The sequence below is a fragment of the Canis lupus genome, chromosome 5 (genome assembly GCF_011100685.1).
Source record: "Canis lupus familiaris isolate Mischka breed German Shepherd chromosome 5, alternate assembly UU_Cfam_GSD_1.0, whole genome shotgun sequence".
NCBI lineage: Eukaryota > Metazoa > Chordata > Mammalia > Carnivora > Canidae > Canis > Canis lupus.
In genome coordinates, this window is record NC_049226.1 from 23,006,011 (window position 1) to 23,024,894 (window position 18,884).

Genomic DNA, 18,884 nt, shown 5'->3' on the forward strand with positions numbered 1-18,884 from the left:
CACTACAAGGCTTCTCTTGGCTCCACTCATCTGAATCACTAAACCATGCAAATGGAGGAATAAAAATACCCATGTCGAACTGTAGTGACCCCTGGCATGGATTACATCTCTTCCCTTAATTAGATTTGTATTTTCCAAGAGTATTCTCTGAAAAACTGTTTGTGTTTTACCAGTGAAATCTAATTTGAGCAATGTCGTTGTCACAAAACCATACTGCTTCTTTCTCTTTCCCTCTCTGGTGAATACTGGGATGGAAAAGCAGTTAAAAAAAAACCAAAACCTACTTTTGAGGAAAAAAATAAAAGTATAAGCCTGAGTTCTAATCCCTTTATTGTCATCAACTAGCTAGAGATCTTAGATGAGTCTTCTCTTTAGAACTTTTTGTCTGTTTGTCTGAGATCATAACATCTCTCACTTTCTCAAGAATTTTTGTGCTTTGGTTATCTTTCCTCTCAAACATAATTGATCTTTCTATCTCCACAGTGTCATTCCCATGTCTTCTGGTATTTCCCATCTTAATTTAAAAAAAATACAAGGAAACCTAACAGTGTCCTCATATCCCTCTATTTAACATCCAATCAGCCCAAATTTCTAGAAAAAGTTGTCCATACAACTAATTTCTCTTTCTCTGTTCTGCTCTAGCTTCTGTCTTCATCGTGCCACCAAAACTGACTCAATAGATATCACAGCAACCTTTATGTTGCACAAGGCAAAGGGCGCTTTTCTAGACTCATACACTACTTCACCTTGAAGTGTTTTCCTATCTCGGCTATTCTAACATCACACATTCCCTGGTGTCCTCTGATCTGTAGGCTTTGCCTTGTTGGTTTCCTTTATTGGTGGCTCCCCTCCACCCGAACACTCCCTAGGTAACTCCATCCCATTGCCATGGCTGTGTAAACATTATGGACACTAGTTCCTGCTCTCTAAAGGCTCTCTTTCACAATTCCTTGCAATGTGAACAGAATTTTCTTAGGAAGGAGCCAAACTGCAAGTCATTGCCCGACTCTAGCCCATTAACAGTGTAGTGAATGCACTGAGCTCTGAACCCTAGAGACAGTGACGCCCAGGAGTAATGTCTGTGGGCTCTGCATCTGAACGGTGCAGATTCTTAGCCCATCTCTGCTGCTGATGTAATTCCAGTTTTTTAGTCTCTTCTCTTGTAACATAGGGATGAAAACACTGGTACCTACATCAGAGCGCTGTTGTACCTATACCCAGTGCTTCGACGAGTATTTAGCCTTTAGAAAGGCTATTTGCAAGGAAGTAAGAAGAATCTGAGACTCAGTTTCCCTCCTAGCTAACAAGTTAGTCTACTACTGTTCCATGGGTGTCAGAGACACAAGATTCCTGCATCACAGACCAAGAACCTTAATACTCACAGCAGAGCAAAGACCATGAGGGTCATGTTCGTATCACCACTCCTCCCTTCCAAGTCCAATGGGACAGACATCAAGGGGCCCAGGTGGACGTTACAGCATGGCTGTAACCAAAGCCCCTGACCCTGCCAAACTTAGCAAATATGCTTCTTGTAAAACAGGCTACAAGCATCCCTGCTCTTTGCTCCAAGGGAGATATTATCTTTATTTTATTGGGGAAGTATAAAATCTGCCCTTTGCCTACGAGGGGAATAGTAGCTCTGTCTTCCAAGGGTGCCTGCTATACAAACATCCCTGGAAAGATGGTCTGGAGCAAAAGGGCAGTCAGTGCCTTACAGGATGTGCAGAAACATGACTTAAGGGGGGGGGCAGGAGGAGTGGGACCTTTCTCCCAACACTGTTATCGTCAGAGAATGCTGTGCCATCCCCTCTGTTGGCTATCCTGTATAACCTCCAGGGAGAAGTCATTGCTTCCTCTTTTGTGCCCCACAGTACTTTGTAAAAATTGTAAATATATCTCTCTAATATGTGTAAAGATGGTCTATATCTATTTTTCTTGCTGCAGTGGGAGATCCTTGAGAGCAAGTATTACAGCTTATTCATCTTTTATGCTTCTTACTCCTACTTCTTCATTGCGTCATTGAGGAGAGCGTCTGTTGCTGAAAGTGTGTTGAATTATTTGCAATTTAAAAATTAATGAGTATCCCAGGTGGGAAGATTTTCCCCTTTAGTCTGTGATGAGGACCACTATCATTACTCAAAAGGAACATGTGGCATTCAGGACAGGAGAGAGACACAAGTCTCATTAAGCAAATGAACATTTGAGTTTTTATTTTTTTTTGTTTTTTATTTTTTTCATTTGAGTTTTTAATACAGAAAAGAGAATGAGAGAGGCTGTTAGCACAGGGCCACGTTTCAAGGAAAATATTTTTTGCAACTCAAGAAGGTAATGGTAAATGCTACACTTACCCCCACCCCCAGCATTAAAAATTGCTGTATAGAGTTATAAAATTTCACAACTTCAAATTTATTGTTTTAAATGGATATATAGTACGATGGATATTCTGATTCATATGGATGTAGTCTATTTTTTTTTCATTCTTCTTTAGAACAGTCAGACAATTCTTCAAGACTTTGAGAAAGTGTGTCCCCAGGGGGGTGAAGAGACACCTATGTATATAGAGGTCCATGGCTGTAATTTGCTCTGCTATCCATGAGGATGACAGGTGCTAAAGAAATGCAAGCTGACATGACACAAAGCTGAGCTATCTGAGTTTGCATTAAGCATTTGGCATCGAGGGAGTTTGATCTAATCTGAAGTGTGGATATATTGGTAAAAGAGTGTTGTATGCTTATTCTCTGTTTAAGGTGGTGTCAAATTGGGCCTTAGGAGAAGAACTTCAGGAGTTCTGTCCTGATGAAAATAATTGAAAATTTATTTCATGGTCTCTGGTACAGTAATATGAACATAGTTAGAGTTGCTGATGAGGGTGAAGGGGAATTATTGCTAACAGTGAGGCTCCAGATGGGAGCAGAAAAGAAAAGACCAGAGATCATATATTGCAGCCATTAAAGGGCAGAGCCTGTGGGGAACATTGGTCTGGATTTGAATTCTACTTCAGCCATTTCCTGGCTACATTGTCATGGGGAAGTTCTCAAAACTGCTGAGGCCCCAGTGTTCTTGGGAGATACCTGCTTTTCAAATCTCCTGTGAAGATTGAAGGAGCTGATGTGCATGCACTGCTGAGACCAATGCTCATGTGATAAGCTTGCAATTGTTTGCAATTTGTACATGTATTTACTCAAGAAAGAATCAGCCCAAAGACAAAACACCTATTTGTCTAATAGTTTACATTTAGCTGCTAAAAGTGCGTTTCGGTAAATCGGGGCTGAAGATCTTTTGTCCTGGTTCTCACAGGATTCACCAAATTCTAATTTTTAAACCTCTTTTTTTTTTTTTTTTTTCTGATGGGCAGGTGATTCTTCCTACATTTAAATGAATGTATGAAATACATTTAAGATAATGCATAGCCTGAGGTAAGCTCACCATATTGGTAGAGATATTATTAATTAGCATTACCATCCATTTGTCAGCACTCTGCTTCTTTTGGGGGATAGTCTTATTCTCCTGATTCTTCCCTCCTATTTCCCTGCAAATGACAGGACTCTGCAACTCCTCTGACCTCTCACAGTGTCATAAGACGCACTGATTGCTCCTCAGAAGCCCAGGCCGACCCTGCTGAGGTGCCAGAGTCTTGCACAGCATGTGAGTCACCTCCTTCCGGATGTCTGCTCCTCTCTTTGGTTTCCCTTCACTGTCCCACCGTGGAATAACAATGGGGGGTCTTCCTGTGAATATTTGTTATAGTTCCTGACCTTGAACCCTGGTGAAATCCTAACCTGACACCTGGCTCCCAGATTTCGTCTCTGACTACTCCATTTGCTCCAGGGAACAGTGGCTTTGCAAGTAGTGCAGTGAAACAGATGGAGTCCAAAGCCATGAAGTGGAGGCTATGGTTTTAGACATTCATTGTACTGGTTTCAGTGTTTTGTGTCTGGCACAAGAACTTAAATGCTCCCCGAGAGAAAGGCATCCCATGCAGAATTATGATTATTGCTCCAAGCCAGATATTGGCAAATATATATACATAAAACCCATCTACTCTTTAGATCCTGATTTTGTTTCTTCCATGAGAGCTATTTTGGGGAGTTTACGTAAGGGTCACATTCATACGAGTGGCTGCTGAAATGCAAGGTGGCAGTTTAAGAGAACAGTATGTGAACACATCTGCTCTGACAGCCTCATCACGTTCGTCTTGATAAGATCAGAAATGTGGGATGTACAACACAGAAAAAAAATTAAGGAGAAGACAAGACCAAAGAATCATAGTAATTGGGAAGAGATGAGTCAAGAGAGGTGAAGAAAAGGCCATATCTGAGGAGGGAGGGAGGCAAAGAGGTAGGAAGAGAAGGTGAGAAAGAGGGAGAAGGAGGGAGGGGGAAAGAGAGGGAGGGAGGGAAGGAGGAAAAGAGGAAGGAGAGGAGAGAGAGTGTGAACATGTATTTAACATGGAGAAAAATAGGCACAGGAGCTGAGGTCTTTAAATATTTCATTAAAGGTTCACCACCTAGAACTATTTTGTATGTGTGTTTCTCTCTCTCTCTCTCTCTCTCGTTTTTTTTTTTTTTTTTGCCCATGAATATCAAATATAAGATTTAAAGTAGATTTAATACTCTAATTTAATGAGAGAGGAGTGGTACAGCATGAAGGAAAGGTTACGAGTGGCTGTAGGAGTTAGTGAGTTTAATTTGAGCTTCATGATTATGCATGTTGTTATTTCTAGTCTTTTCGGAAAACACATGCAATGAAATTTCCATACAGTGCTTTTGCAGACCGTGGCTTTTTCCTGTTTGCGTCTCCCCCTCCACCTTACTTTTTAATTGTGTTTACACAAAGTAGGCTCTAATTTCTGCCGAGAGCAACACAATTCTCTGCCTCAGCAATATTTTGCAAAATACAAGCCAGAGAGAGGGTGGAGGGATGTGCTAACCTTGAAAGCCTGTCAGCACGCTCCCTCTCTAACTCGACTGGCCAGCTGCCTAATGGGAAAAGGAGCAGAGAAGAGGAGCTCAGGGGCATATTCAGTCATGTAATGCTATAATTCTCCTTTACAGGGGAGTGTGAAATTTCCGATGAGAGGTCAAAGTGTGAGCTCAAGAAGACAAAATTGTATGTTTCACACATTCCTCAATATCAAGTGTTTGGTCTAAATTGTCAAATTTTTGTAAATGGAGGAAAATAAGTAAAGGAAACTTCCATTTCGTGAGAGCTTTCATAATCCTGTGCCCTGCAGTGGGTTCTATCCCCTCACACATAGATTTAATTCGCACAGTAAGCTTGCAAGTTCTGCAGAAGACAAGAACTAAGACTCGGAGAAGTTAGGTAATGTACCCCAAGCCTCAGAAGGAATTGCAAGTCCAGTCTGGCCCAAGTCCCCAAACCTATGTTCTAATTCCAAACTTTCTTGGTTGAAAAAGACTTCAAAACAATGAGGAAGATACCAGACATGGCAGGCAGTAGAAATCACTGTTGCTTTCCTGCCCCATAAATTTAACCAGAATGAAGAAGGAAAAACACAAGACCCTCACTCAAAACATTTGTGATTCATTATTTTGAGAAAGTCTTAGAGTTTGAAAAATAATAGAATTTCTTGTGTTAATTACATGATACTCTACTCCAAAAAAAGAAATTTTGGAAAATGGAATAAAACTATGTAAAATAGTTTTACATAGTTTTATTGTAAGCCTACAGTATCAGAGTTTATGTTTGTTGCTACAATAAAGTCATTCTAAACCTGAGTGAATTACAGATTATAAACATTAATTTCCCTTTCATATAAGAATTTTGAGGAGGGGGGCTCCTGGGAGGCTCAGTCTGTTAAGTGTCCCAGTCTTGATTTCGGTTCAGATCATGATCTTAGGGTCGTGAGATCCAGCCCTGACTTGGGCTCTGCACTGGGTGTAGAGCCTGCTTAAGATTCTCTCTTTTCTTCTTCCTCTGCCCCTCCCCCTGCCACCCCTCTCAAAGTGTACTACTCTCTCTCTCTCTCAAAAAAAAAAAAAAAAAAAAAAGAGAATTCTGAGAACATTCCAAGTGAGATAGTGATTCTGTCATCTTTAATGTGGTTTCCAAGTTTACTCTAGCCGTCACTACTCCAGTCCTCACGAAGAGAAGAAAGAACACTTGTGCAAGAATTTTTGGACAAATATTACTTCTACTTATATTCCATTTTCAAGAACTAAATCACACGGCCCCTCCTAGTCACAGGCAGCTGGATAAGCTCTTCTTGCTTTATTGCTAAGAAGGAAGGATGAATTTCAGAGGAAAACTATCTTTACCCAAAATAACTATTATTATATATTTTTTATATCTCTTCAGAATCTTAACATGAATACCTATACCTACATGATCTAAAAACAAAATTAGGATCGCATTACACCCACTGTTTTATAATATGCTAGTTTTCATTAAGCAAGTATATTGGCAGTACTGTCTTATGTCATTAAATATTCTTCTGTACCATCACTGTAACATAGCACAGATATTCCATCATCTGAATGTGCCATATTTTATTCATCCAATCTCCTGTATGTGTTTCTAGTACTTCATTAATATGAAAATGAGATAGAGGACTTTATGTAAAAATATTTCTACACTTCTCAGAACAATTCTTAGATGTCAATAAGTAAGAAATGCTAATGTATAGCATAAAAAGATTGTATTAATTTGCTGTCCTACCAGTAGTATATAGAAGTCAAGACATCTGAGACTTAATGATACAAACATCACCCATCCTTGACCTTTCATAGCATAATTATCTCCATTACTCTTGAAATGCATCAGACTAGGGCTCTGCTTGTGGACATGTAACTGTCATTCAAAAGTATTTACTTCCTCCTCTGTCACATCCATAGGAAGGATATACTTCACCATCCTTTAACTTTGGGCTTGGGCATGTAATCTGCTTTGGCCAATGAGATGCCAGTCAATTTTATAAGCAGGAGCTGAAATGTTCTATCTTTTTTTTTTTTTTTAAATTTTTATTTATTTATGATAGTCACAGAGAGAGAGAGAGGCACAGAGACACAGGCAGAGGGAGAAGCAGGCTCCATGCACCGGGAGTCCGACGTGGGATTCGATCCCGGGTCTCCAGGATCGCGCCCTGGGCCAAAGGCAGGCGCCAAACCGCTGCGCCACCCAGGGATCCCTGAAATGTTCTATCTTTATTGAGTGGGCCCTCCTGTTCCTCTGCCATTGCCATGAATAAAATTTCCCCTGAGCAGCCATTAGTGTAAGGAGGATGAGATATATAGGCAGATGGGGGCCCAGTGGGCAGCTTACAGCCACTAAGGCAAGCCCAACCTATATCACACACATGTGAGTGAAACCAACACCTTAATGTTGTATGCCACTGAAATTTAGTGGTTCTTTATTAAGCAGCAATAGCTGACTGATACAGTACCAATTGACAATATCTGGGACAAAGGACAACTTACCAGTTGTGGAATGTACAACATACCTGGGCAGGCCTGCTCTATCCCTGGCTTTGTCTTTATCTCTCTGGGTAAGTGATTGGCCCTTCATTTCCAGGTGTCAACAGGTGGATGAGCTAAAGTTATCATCTTAGGTGAACCATTTCAGTCTTCTATGTTTTTCTATATTTATGTTCTCTTTGTCCCAGCCCCATACAAGAGGCTAATAGAGTGTGGAACAGTGTTTGGCTTCTAAAATGTCAAACAATAATGGGAAAAGGAAAACAATTATTAGCAGAACCAGTTACAGATACCCACAGGTACATCCTTTTACCCTACATCTTGTATATGAAGAGTGGTGAGTTCATCAGCAAACCCTAAACCTGAGAAGTGTGGCTACAGTGAGGAGCCATGGCACAGTGTCTGGAGTCCCCATGAAAAAGCATAGCTCTACTAAAGAACCAAACAAAGTAATGAGAACAGGAGCAACACATAGCTTAATAAACTCTTATGGATAAATTTCAAATATTTATTCCACGGACCTCTAAAGACTTTGACCTTATTAACTCATAGAACAACTGCAAGACCATTGCATAGATAATGCCCGCAAGGCCTTGGATGCCTTACGCATTCACTCAGCATTTATTGAGAGCTGATTACATACCAGGAATCCTGTAAAAGACCAGAAATCATAAGAAGAATACAAGTTGCCTGAGATCAATAAATTTACAACCTAACAGAGGAAGAGAGACATGACCCATAACTCAACGTTAGAAAGGTAGCAACAGAGCTGTGGACAAGGTGCTATCTAAGGAGAGAAGAACAAGATACAGCCAGACCTCAGCTGGTGTCCTGATCTCACTTTCACAAAGCACACCACATTTCACATACCTTGTCAGTATCAGTTTTGATCTTTCCTGGCCTCCTACTACCAAACCTTACTATGCTGCTGATAGAAAACTCCATTGGTCTCCTTTTTCCCTTTTTTTTTTTTTTTTTTTTTTTTTTTACTTTCTAGCCCCAACCTTTACTACTCTTTCCACTTTCCAGTAGGCTTATAGAGATTGCCAACCCCTACATATAGTTTCCAGAATGTTTGGAAGATGGCAGTGGGATTTAGTCCTATGTAAAGATATTTAAAGGGAAAAACATTTAGAAGAAGCCAATGGAGCCTATTATTTTATGACCCATCTGAGACAAGAGTAGATTATTTTATTATTTTATTTTTTAGAGAGAGAAAGGGTAGGGAGGGGCAAAGGGAAAGGGAGAGAGTGAATCTTAAGCAGGATCTCTGCTCAGCATGGAGCCTGATGCAGGGCCTGATCTCAAAACCCTGAGATCAGATCTGAGCCAAAATCAAGAGTTGGATGCTTAAAGGACTAGGCCACCCAAGTGTCACAAGAATAGGTTATTTTAATTCTATTAATTTGGATCTAACACATGGCATCAGTATGGGATCCATGCTGGGGAATTCAATGGAGAAGAATAGAACATACCAGGTCTACTCCTTCTTTACCAACGAGCTCTTGTCCTGTATCGAAATTAGAGATTCCTCACTAATAGGCTCTTTCCTTCCTGACAATGATACCAAGCCTTCTAATTAATGACTGAGGACTTTCTTAATAGTTATAAAATAGTCAGTGGCAAATGTTTGCTAGTGGGCTGTGTAAATTATATATATAAATATTGGTAAATATAAAATAGTGGTTTCCAAACCAGTCACATACCATCAGTATCATCTGGGGAATCTTATATAAAGAAAGGTTTCAATGCCCCTCCTTTGGAGATTCCAATGATTACAGAGGGGTTCCAGAAATTATATTGTTCTTTAGTGTATTCTTTAGTGAGGACAGTGATTATGATTCTTCTATCTTAGACAGCAGGAGTAGTAGAAAACAGGCTCATGGATTCCCAAGCTCCAGGACTCAGCAGGATTCCAGGTTCCTGAGTTGGTGGTAGATTTTAATTTTTATTTTTTAATTATTTTTTTGGTGGTAGATTTTTATTTTCATCTTCCATACATATGTGTATAATCAGGAAGGACACAACTCCATGTTTCCCTTGCTTCTTAGAAGGTCCTGGGGAGGGTGTCCATGCTAGACAATTGCAGGGGCACCATTCATACTGTTTCTTGAGAGGTCTGAAGAATCTCCTCTCCAATGTATTTGAGCAGTGATGCTTGCTGCTCCTGCTCCCCACCCCAGGCTACTAATTAGTACAACACTTTTTGCCCTTGGAAGGTTGCCTTGCTCTTTTTTTAGATTATATTTGCTCCTATTGAGGGACGTAGATCAGCACTGAAAAATTGTGTGGGCAAATTCATCCATTGACCTCTCTGACTTGTCTCCCCAGGAGCTTTATGGTCCATTGCAAGTTAGGGTGCTGACTCAGCAACCATCCCTTGATGTGGGATCCATTCCCCTTCTTGCCGATGTCTGGGTCTTAACTCAGGAAACTTAGCTCTAAGCTACTTAGCATATCACTGTAAGCACACTCAAAAACAGTGCCATTATTTACTGAGACCCCTGGCAACCTACACTGAGGTTCCCTGGTTACTAGTGTGTGTACATATAGAGCCTTGGGCTTTCCTTAGAGACTTAATCTCTCCTCCCTCCACACACACACACACACACACACACACACACACACAAAGGTGAAGAGTTACGGGTTATGTGTAGGGTGGAGATAAGTAAGACAAAAATAGATACAAGCGTTACCTGGCCTGTTCAATATGGAATCAACAATCACTAGGCAACGCATACCTGTGAACAGGTGCTGTTAAATCACGGAAGAAATATGTTCTCAAGAAGCTTACCAGATTTAACAAGATTAACACATCTGAAATACTATCAAATAATATAAAGCAGAATATAATTAAGTGCTAATGCGTGTTGGAAAGACTATAATAAAGTGTTTTAGGATTCTGTAGCATTGTCTTCCCTCTGTCCATGGTCCTGTTTCATCAGAAAGTAAACCAAAACAAACCACCACCACGGAAACCAGTGAAAATTGCTTGATTGCATTATGCCACTTCACTAAATGCCACCCCTCCTCACTCTGCTACAGCTTTGCTTTTTCTTTTTTCCCCAATCTTTTCTTTTTTCCTTTTTGTTTTAACCTAGCAGCTAAGCATAACAAATGTAGAAAAACTAAATAGGAAAGTGGGAAAGCTGCCTCCCTTATTTTAGAGCTTGACAAGATGTGTTAGCTTTTACATTTTGAGCTCTGTAGGATGTCAGGCACTTCAGAGCAGGGGTGGCATCTATCTTTATGGTGCTACTTGCACAGGCACCCTATTTGGATGAAATCATCCTTTGTTTCATTTATTATTTTTAAATAGAGTTTGTCAAGGTCCCAAAAGTTCCTTCTAAAGAGGCAATATGTCCTCTAGTCTCATTTGCAAATCTGGGCACCCCACTGTAGAGCAATGTGCTGCTAACTGCACAGTGGCCCCCTGCATGAGCTTGTGTGCATTCATCAGGCTTTAGAATGCTTTGCCCAGCAGCTAGAAGCACATCGTTGCGTTTTTCTTGGGCCCTTCAGGGACACAGCAGCAGGAGTGCACATTTTTTGTGGTCTCATGTCACTTGTCATCACCAACAGATGCTCTCAAATGCTCATTTTTGTGAGGCAGTGGTTGCCTTTGCTGCCCAAGGGAATCTCCCAGGGAGACTTCAAAAAACACCAAAGCCTGGGAATCACCCCTAAGATTCTAATTCCATGGATCTGGTCGCAGTGAGGCCTGGACATGAACCTTTAAAGGATCCCTGAGAAACTCTAGTTTATAGTCAAGATTGAGTGGCATAAGGAAGTTTAGGGTTGAGACTATCTGTACTGTGGGAGTTAAAGTGTAGGCGAGGCCACAAGGGAGAACTTAAAAAAAATGACATGCTAGAATGTGCACCATCAAAATTCTCCTGGCGTTGTCTTAGTACCTATTTCACATTCTCTTAAAACTTTGCTGCAGGAACCTAACGTTGTACTTTGCAGTTGACAATGAGCCTTGGCGATAGCCAAGTGCCTGATTGAAGGTTCCACTGAATTACTTTTAAATCCCACAATAGGAGTGAGTATGAAGTGATGAGATTGGTTTGTTTCATTCCATTCTGCAAGAATTTATCTTAAACAACATAGATCAAGATTATATATCTTAATATATAATTAATATTATATAACCACCTGCAAGAATTTATCTTAAACAACATAGATTAAGATTATATCATTCTTTTCCTTAAGGCCCTTTAGTGCCTTCTAATTAGAATGAAGTCCAAAGTTCTGTCCAACCAGCAATATGGCTGGAGCTTGTTATCCGGGTCTCAGTATAAATGTCAGGCCTTCAGAGAAACTCTCCTTCCACCCCCTCTACTCTAGTTGTCTTCTGCCTCTTTATCTGTTTCCTTGTTTTCATTGCACTTACTGCCATCCAAAATAAGCTTGTTCATTGGCACAATTGTTTGTTGTTATCTCCTTTTACCCCAAAATGTAAGTTCCTTGAGAGCAGGATCTGGTTTGTGTTAAGTCTCACATTCCCAATACCTAGAATAGTGAGAGCCCGGTACCATATTAGGCACACTGTGGAATGTGAAAGGAAGAAGGGAAGGAAGGAAGGAAAGAAGAAAGGAAGGAAGGAAGGAAGGAAGGAAGGAAGGAAGGAAGGAAGGAAGGAAGGAAGGAAGGAAGGAAGGAGAACATCTTGGAAGGTAATAAATAGTTGATAATCTCTTCCCAGTTTTCCAAATATGTGCTCAGTCACCTGCATGTGCAATTTACCTTGCCTCTCCCTAGAACCAGTAGAATCTAGAAGAGCTATACACCAATATCTCTGTAGTCTTAGTTGCTCCTTCTTAGAGCTGATGCCCAGTTGTTTTAGTGACATTTCCAGCAGCAGCCTCCGTGAGTGGCAGCCAGGATCCCTATGATGACTGGAAGAGGCAGTAATCATCTGCAAGCTTTGGTCAAGTTCAAACATCTTGCCTGGTGGTGTTGACACATCTCAACTGTCCACATAGATTATTGAGAATCTATATGTCCTACATGTATGCAAGGTTTTGAAATAGGAGTTCAGGGAAAAAGAGAATCCTGTGTGTGTAGTGTATGCTACAGGAATGTGTGATGACACTTACCATCTCTCAAGTGCACACTACATGCCAGCACTGAGCCAGCTTCCTGATATACACCCAGAGGCTTAGGTATAGGGATGCATTTGGAGAAAGAAGAGTCCACACAACTATCTCACCCAGGCAGCAATTTGAAATCATATTCACAAGAAGGACCAACAGATGAGAAACTGCTGTAGATAACAGGGCCCATAGATGAAGTAGACCAAAGGTCGCATATGCACAGTGCTGGTTGTAAGTTCAGTCTTCTCTCTCTTTCATACTAAACAGTTTTAAAGAACATGAGGGAGCTGCAAGAAAGATCTGGCTCCCATCTGAGTGGGAGAGCAAGTCATCCCCTGAGACTTCTAGTGACAATGCTCCATTCCCATATTTTCAGAAGAAGGCACTAAATAAACTTTCTGATTCAGTAGCCAGAACACCTGGTGCCATCTGGAGTCTACTTCTCAAATCATGGTACTTCTGAACATTTAGATGTGTTTCATATCAGTGTAGTTCTACCTGAGAATCTTGAGTGCCCCACACATGTATGTGGATTGGTAGGTCATGCTAGTGATAATATTTTTTAAAATCTTATTGCTTTGCAGGAAAAACAGGATGGCACTGTATACCCAGTGGGAACAACAGATTACCAGGCTCCCTGTGTCTGAAGAATCATCTTCTGCCTGAAAGTATCTTCCCACCTCCTCAATTTCTCCTCAGGTTCTTTCCTCCTGCTGGAAGAGGGGGTGGAATGGGGGTTGTAGTGCTATTTTACATTCCATTTGCTGCTTTCTGTTCTTGTCATCTCTGCATTTTCATGTGCCTTTATCAAGGTCTGGGAATGCACATGGGAGAACTAAATGAGATTTCAAGCATCCTGGGAAGGGCAGTCAGCTGAGCAGATTGCTACCAGCCTGCTTACCTCGGGTGCCTGCTTATATTACACCATTGGTTTGGGGTCTACTTATAATTTAACTTATCAGATAAGCTAGAACCTGTGTGTGTGTGTGTGTGTGTGTGTGTGTGTGTGTGGTCGGGGGGGGGGGATCGGAGTGTTGACAGGATGATGGAAGTGAGAAAGGATGATTGGCAAATGAGATGTGTCCTTGGAAGTAGTGTCATTGAACCCAGGATGTCTCAGAGTCTAAGACAGAAAGCAGGGACCAAAGGAGGGAGAAGAGGAAGACCCAAGCACCAGCTCCTGGGAGTACACGTGCACACTGTCCTTTCTTCCTAGGGGAGCTTCTCTTTCTCCACCTACCACTGACTGCTGTCATCCAAGGCTCTGTCCTTGATCCTCTTGTCTCCCATGGTGACCTCACTCATACTTGGGGCTTCCATTGCCATCTGTGTGGTATGGCCTTGCAAAACTAAATCGTCAGCTGGAGACGCTATTCCTGAATGTCTCCTCTTGGATGTCCCAGAGACACCTCAAATGCCAGAGGTACAAATGCAAACTCTACATTTTTTCTCCCTTGTTCCTGTCCTCCATCCCATACTTCATAGGAAGACCTGTTTCTTTCATCTTATTTTCCACCTCCAGGAAGAGCACTGACATAACCAGGAGGCCACGCCTAAGCGGTGAGGATGTTACCCTCACCAAGTTCTAGACACTCTACCCTTTCCCGTCTCCCCCTGCCCTCACTGCCTTGTCACCAATCTTACTGCCATTGCCTAAGCTGAGCCTTCAATATTTTTGACTTGGAAATTTGAAAATCTCACCTCTAGGTCCACCTCTCCCAGCCAGGCTAACACTTTCTCATGACCTCATATGAGACTTTGAGGATGTTCTCATTAACTGAAATAAGCAACATTATACTGAGTTTTTTGTGTTTTCTATAAATTTTCTGCAATCCTCATGGTAATCCTGCAAAGAATCTGTCATTATTCAGGCAATAAACAATATATCTTACATTTGGATCCGGGCCTTACCAATTCCCAAGCTTTGTTCTTTTTTACTACTGTTTGAGCCTTTTCTCTACACCCTCGCCCATCCACTCTGCCTCCTACTTCTCTGCTTGTGCATCATCAGTTCCTACCCACTTCCAGTACTGAAGCTAGGAGTAGCTTCTCCAAGATATCCTTTCCGAATACACACTCAACATGTCATAGTGTATTTTATGTGTCTCTAAAACCTCTAAAAGGTAGATCCTCTGTTAGCCTCTAAGTTGGTGAATATCTTGAGGATAGAGATAGTCCATATACACATATCATTTTTTTGACCTTTCTCCCTCATTCCGGCCTTCTTCTGAAAGGAATTTAAGGCTATGAGAGTATATATTGGGTCTTTTATCTTTAACTCCCATTTCTTAGAATAGCTCCTGATACATAAAATATATAAGGTAAGGTTTTATTAATGAATGAATGATACGAATAAAACTCTGTGAAGTAGCAGTAGGATTATTAAAATCTCCATTTTAGTGAAGAGGAAAGTGAAGGGCAGGCAGGGTGGACATGCCTGCTCGAGGACCCCAACAACTTGGCAACAAGGTCAGGACCTGAATATTTGTTTTCTAGTCCAGTGACACAAAGCAGCATCACAACTTTGAGGGTGTATTTTTGCTCCTTCACCTTTGCTTCCTTTCCTTCCCACCTCAGTGGTATTCTCCGCTATTTCTCTTCCTTTCCTATCAAGTCAGTCTTTTGAAAAAAGGACCAGGGTAACTTTTGTGCTTCATCCACACCTTACTGCACACAAACATTCAGAAATGTACCTTTTTTTTCCCATTTTCTCATTATCAGTTCACCCATTCCCTCACCTCCATCTGGAAATGGGGTTGCCTTCCAATAAAGAAACAATCTAAGTCTACTCTTCAATGTTCCCATCTACACATCAAATTTGCTGTGTGTCTTGCTTCTAGATGATAGAGCACATGCCTTTCCATTCAATCAACAGCAGAGACCATCAGCTATTAAAGCAATGCTGTTGGTGTCAGTTATGAACTGACTGACATTCAGCTCTCATCAAAAGCCTGATGGAGGCAGGCAACATTTGACAATGTCCAAGAGACAGGAAACTATTAGCTCTTCCTTGTTTTTCAAAATTCATCTCTTTATCCAATTAATCCATACACAAGTTACATAACCACTCTAAGACTCAGATTCTTCTTCTATAATAAGAATGATTATAGTACTACCTACATCATATGGTTACTGTTCTGAAGGTTAAACGAGTTAATTCACACAAATGCTTGCAATGCCTGGAACAGATTTATACTTATGGAACTGCTGTCCTCCAGTCTCTAAGCTTCCAAAGAGGGTCAAAAGCTATATATGGAAAATGTAAATTTATATAAGATAGAAACTGCCACTGAGGACATTTTTATTCGAATTTCCTTTTGTGAAGAATGTTAGAAAACTTTCAGATCTCTACATAAAAAAAAAAGTTTGTCTTTCCTAAGAATTGCCAGGTTTCCTTCTCTAGCAAGTAAGATATATATGAACGAGACCTCATCATGTTTTCATCTCTATTTTAGAAGCTAAGAAGTTTAGAGCTGTTTTATGTTCAAAGGAGAACTTTCCAAATACCATCTTTCTTTTGTTATGTGCCTTTTATCTTTTCATTTTTTAGTACTACTAATCTCATTACAATCTGTCTCAAATGATTTTTCAAAGTCCTAGAAAACCAATTCCTAAATAAACAAATAAATGAGTGTATTAGGCACACAAAAGACAACTTATCAGCCTTTGACCACACATTAATGTTTCCATTAACAAGGATGGACTCTGCTTTTATAGAGAGCGGACCTGTTGTAGGTAGAATTCTAAGTTTCTAAGATTCCCACCCCCTTGAGATACATGCCCTGATAATTTCCTCATCTCGAGTAAGTGGAATCTGTGCAAGTGATGAGATTTCTCATGATTAGTTTTGTAATCAGTTGACTTTTAGTTAATCCAAAGTGGGGTTATCTGGGTGGCCCTGACCTAGTCAGGTGAATCTTTTAAAATAAAGCAAAAGTGTCAGTGTCCTGCTGGCTTCAGGGAAGAAAGCAAACAGTCATATTGCAAGCTGCTTATCACAAGGACCATGTGGATAGCACCTGAGAGTGCTCTCTCTAGCTGTTGAAAGCAACCCCCAGCTAATAGCCATCAGGAAAATGGCGAGGGGGTGTCATCATCCTAAAATTGCAAGGAGGTGAATTCTGCCAAATACCTCACCAAATTTAGAAGAAGACTTATCTCCAGATGGGAATTAGCCTATGTGACCCCTTGATTTCAACCAGATGAGACCCTGAGCAGAGAACCCAGTCATACCTAATAATAGGTAATAATAATACCTAATTATTTTAAGTCACTAAGTTTGTAATAATGTGTTAATTCAGCCAAGGAAAACTAACTAAAACTAAAGTTGTAAACTATTTTGATAATATAAACAGCTATGATTTTTCATCAATTCAATGTTGAGGATACACCAATTCTATTTCCCAAGGGATGGTAATAGGTAAGATGGAGAGAAGGAGAAAGAAACACCAAGCCAGGTGGTAATCATATCACATTTTCTAATCTAAGTTTTCTAATCTAAGTATATATACTATATATATATATATATATAGTATATACACACATTTAGGTATGTCTATAAATGGCATATATTTTTTTCCACACACACACACACACACATGCGCACGCGTATATAGTGCTGAGATCACGCAGCACCACTTCCACTATATTCTGTTAGAAGTGAATTGTTATTTTGACCCATATTCATGGGGAAGGAAATTAGATTCCATATTTTGGATGGGAGGGGTATCAGATAATTTTCAAACCTATTTTAAAAATTTTTTAAATTCCTTACTTATTATGGATCCCTGTTCTTAGATCTTTCTGAGTTCTAGGTAATATTATCACATGACTGGCTTTGTATAACTACTTCCACAATTGAGATAGTGGACTTTACCACCACCACAGGGCCCTCTGGTGCTATTCCTTTATGGGCACACTAACTTCTCCCTACCCTAACCCTTGGCAATCATTGATCTCTCTTCCATCTCTATAATTATGTTATTTCAAGAATATTAGATAAATGGAATCATACAGCACATAAACGTTTAAGAGTGATTTTTTTTTCATTCAGCATAATTTCCTTGAGGTCCATCTAAGTTTTATGTATTAATATTTCATTTCTTTTTGCTGTTGAGTAACATTCCATGATATGGTTGGTTATATCACAACTAGTCAGCGATTGAAGGCCATCTGGGTTGCTTCCAGTTTTTGGTTATAATGAATAGAGCTTCCTTTGGCTAGTGTTTGCTTTGTATATCTTTTTACAGTTTTCATTTTCAATTTTTTTGTGTGTCCTTACACTTAAGGTATATATCCTGTGAATAGCATATGGTTGTATTTTTTTATCCCACTTTAACAAATATCTTTTAATTAAAATGGGTAGTTGTCTGCATTTAATGTAATGATTGATATAATTGAATTTAAGTCTATCAACTTACTATTTATTTTCTGTTTGTCCCATTTTTCTTTCTTCTTAATTGACTAAACAAACCTTTTATTATTGACTGCTTTTCTTCTATTCAGCTCCTTAGTAACAAATTCTTTTGATAGCTATCCTAGAAGTTATAACATGAATTTTTAACTTTTTACTATCTACCTTAAATTAGTACTTCTATCATTTCCTGAGCAATCCAACAATCTTACAACAATTTAACTCTATTTTCCCCTCTTCTTTTTGTATTACGTTATAAATACTATTTTGTTATAAAAAACTGATATTAATTTTAATTTTAATTTTAATTTTTTTTAAAGATTTAATTATATATTCATGAGAGGCACAGAGAGAGAGAGAGGCAGAGACACAGGCTGAGGGAGAAGCAGGCTCCATGTAGGGAGCCTGATCGGGGGACTTGATCCCGGGTTTCCAGGATCATGCCCTGGGCTGAAGGTGGCGCTAACCTGCTGAGCCACCAGGGCTGCCCCCCAATATTATTCAATATTATTTTATAACTATCCACATATTTACCCTTTCTACTGCTCTTATTTTTTTCCTGTAGGTTTGAGCTTCCATTCTGTTTTGTTTTTCTTCAACCTGAGGAACTTCCCCAAGTGTTTCTCTTTTTTTTAAAATTTAAATTCAATTAGGCCAACATATAGCTTGTATTTCCTAAAATGTGGATTTGCAATAAATTCTTTCAGTTTTTGTCCATCTGAAAATATCTTGATTTCCCCCCCCCCATTTTTAAAGATATTAATTGGGTATAGAATTCTGGATAAGCAGCTTTTTTTTTTTTTTTTCCCCTTTCAGCACTTTGAAGTTGTTATACAATTGTCTCCTCGATTTCATGATTTCTGTTTAAAGTTAATGATAAATTGGATTGTTCTTCGGAAAATTGCTGATTGTTTTCTTTCCCTCTGTCTTCTTAAAAAT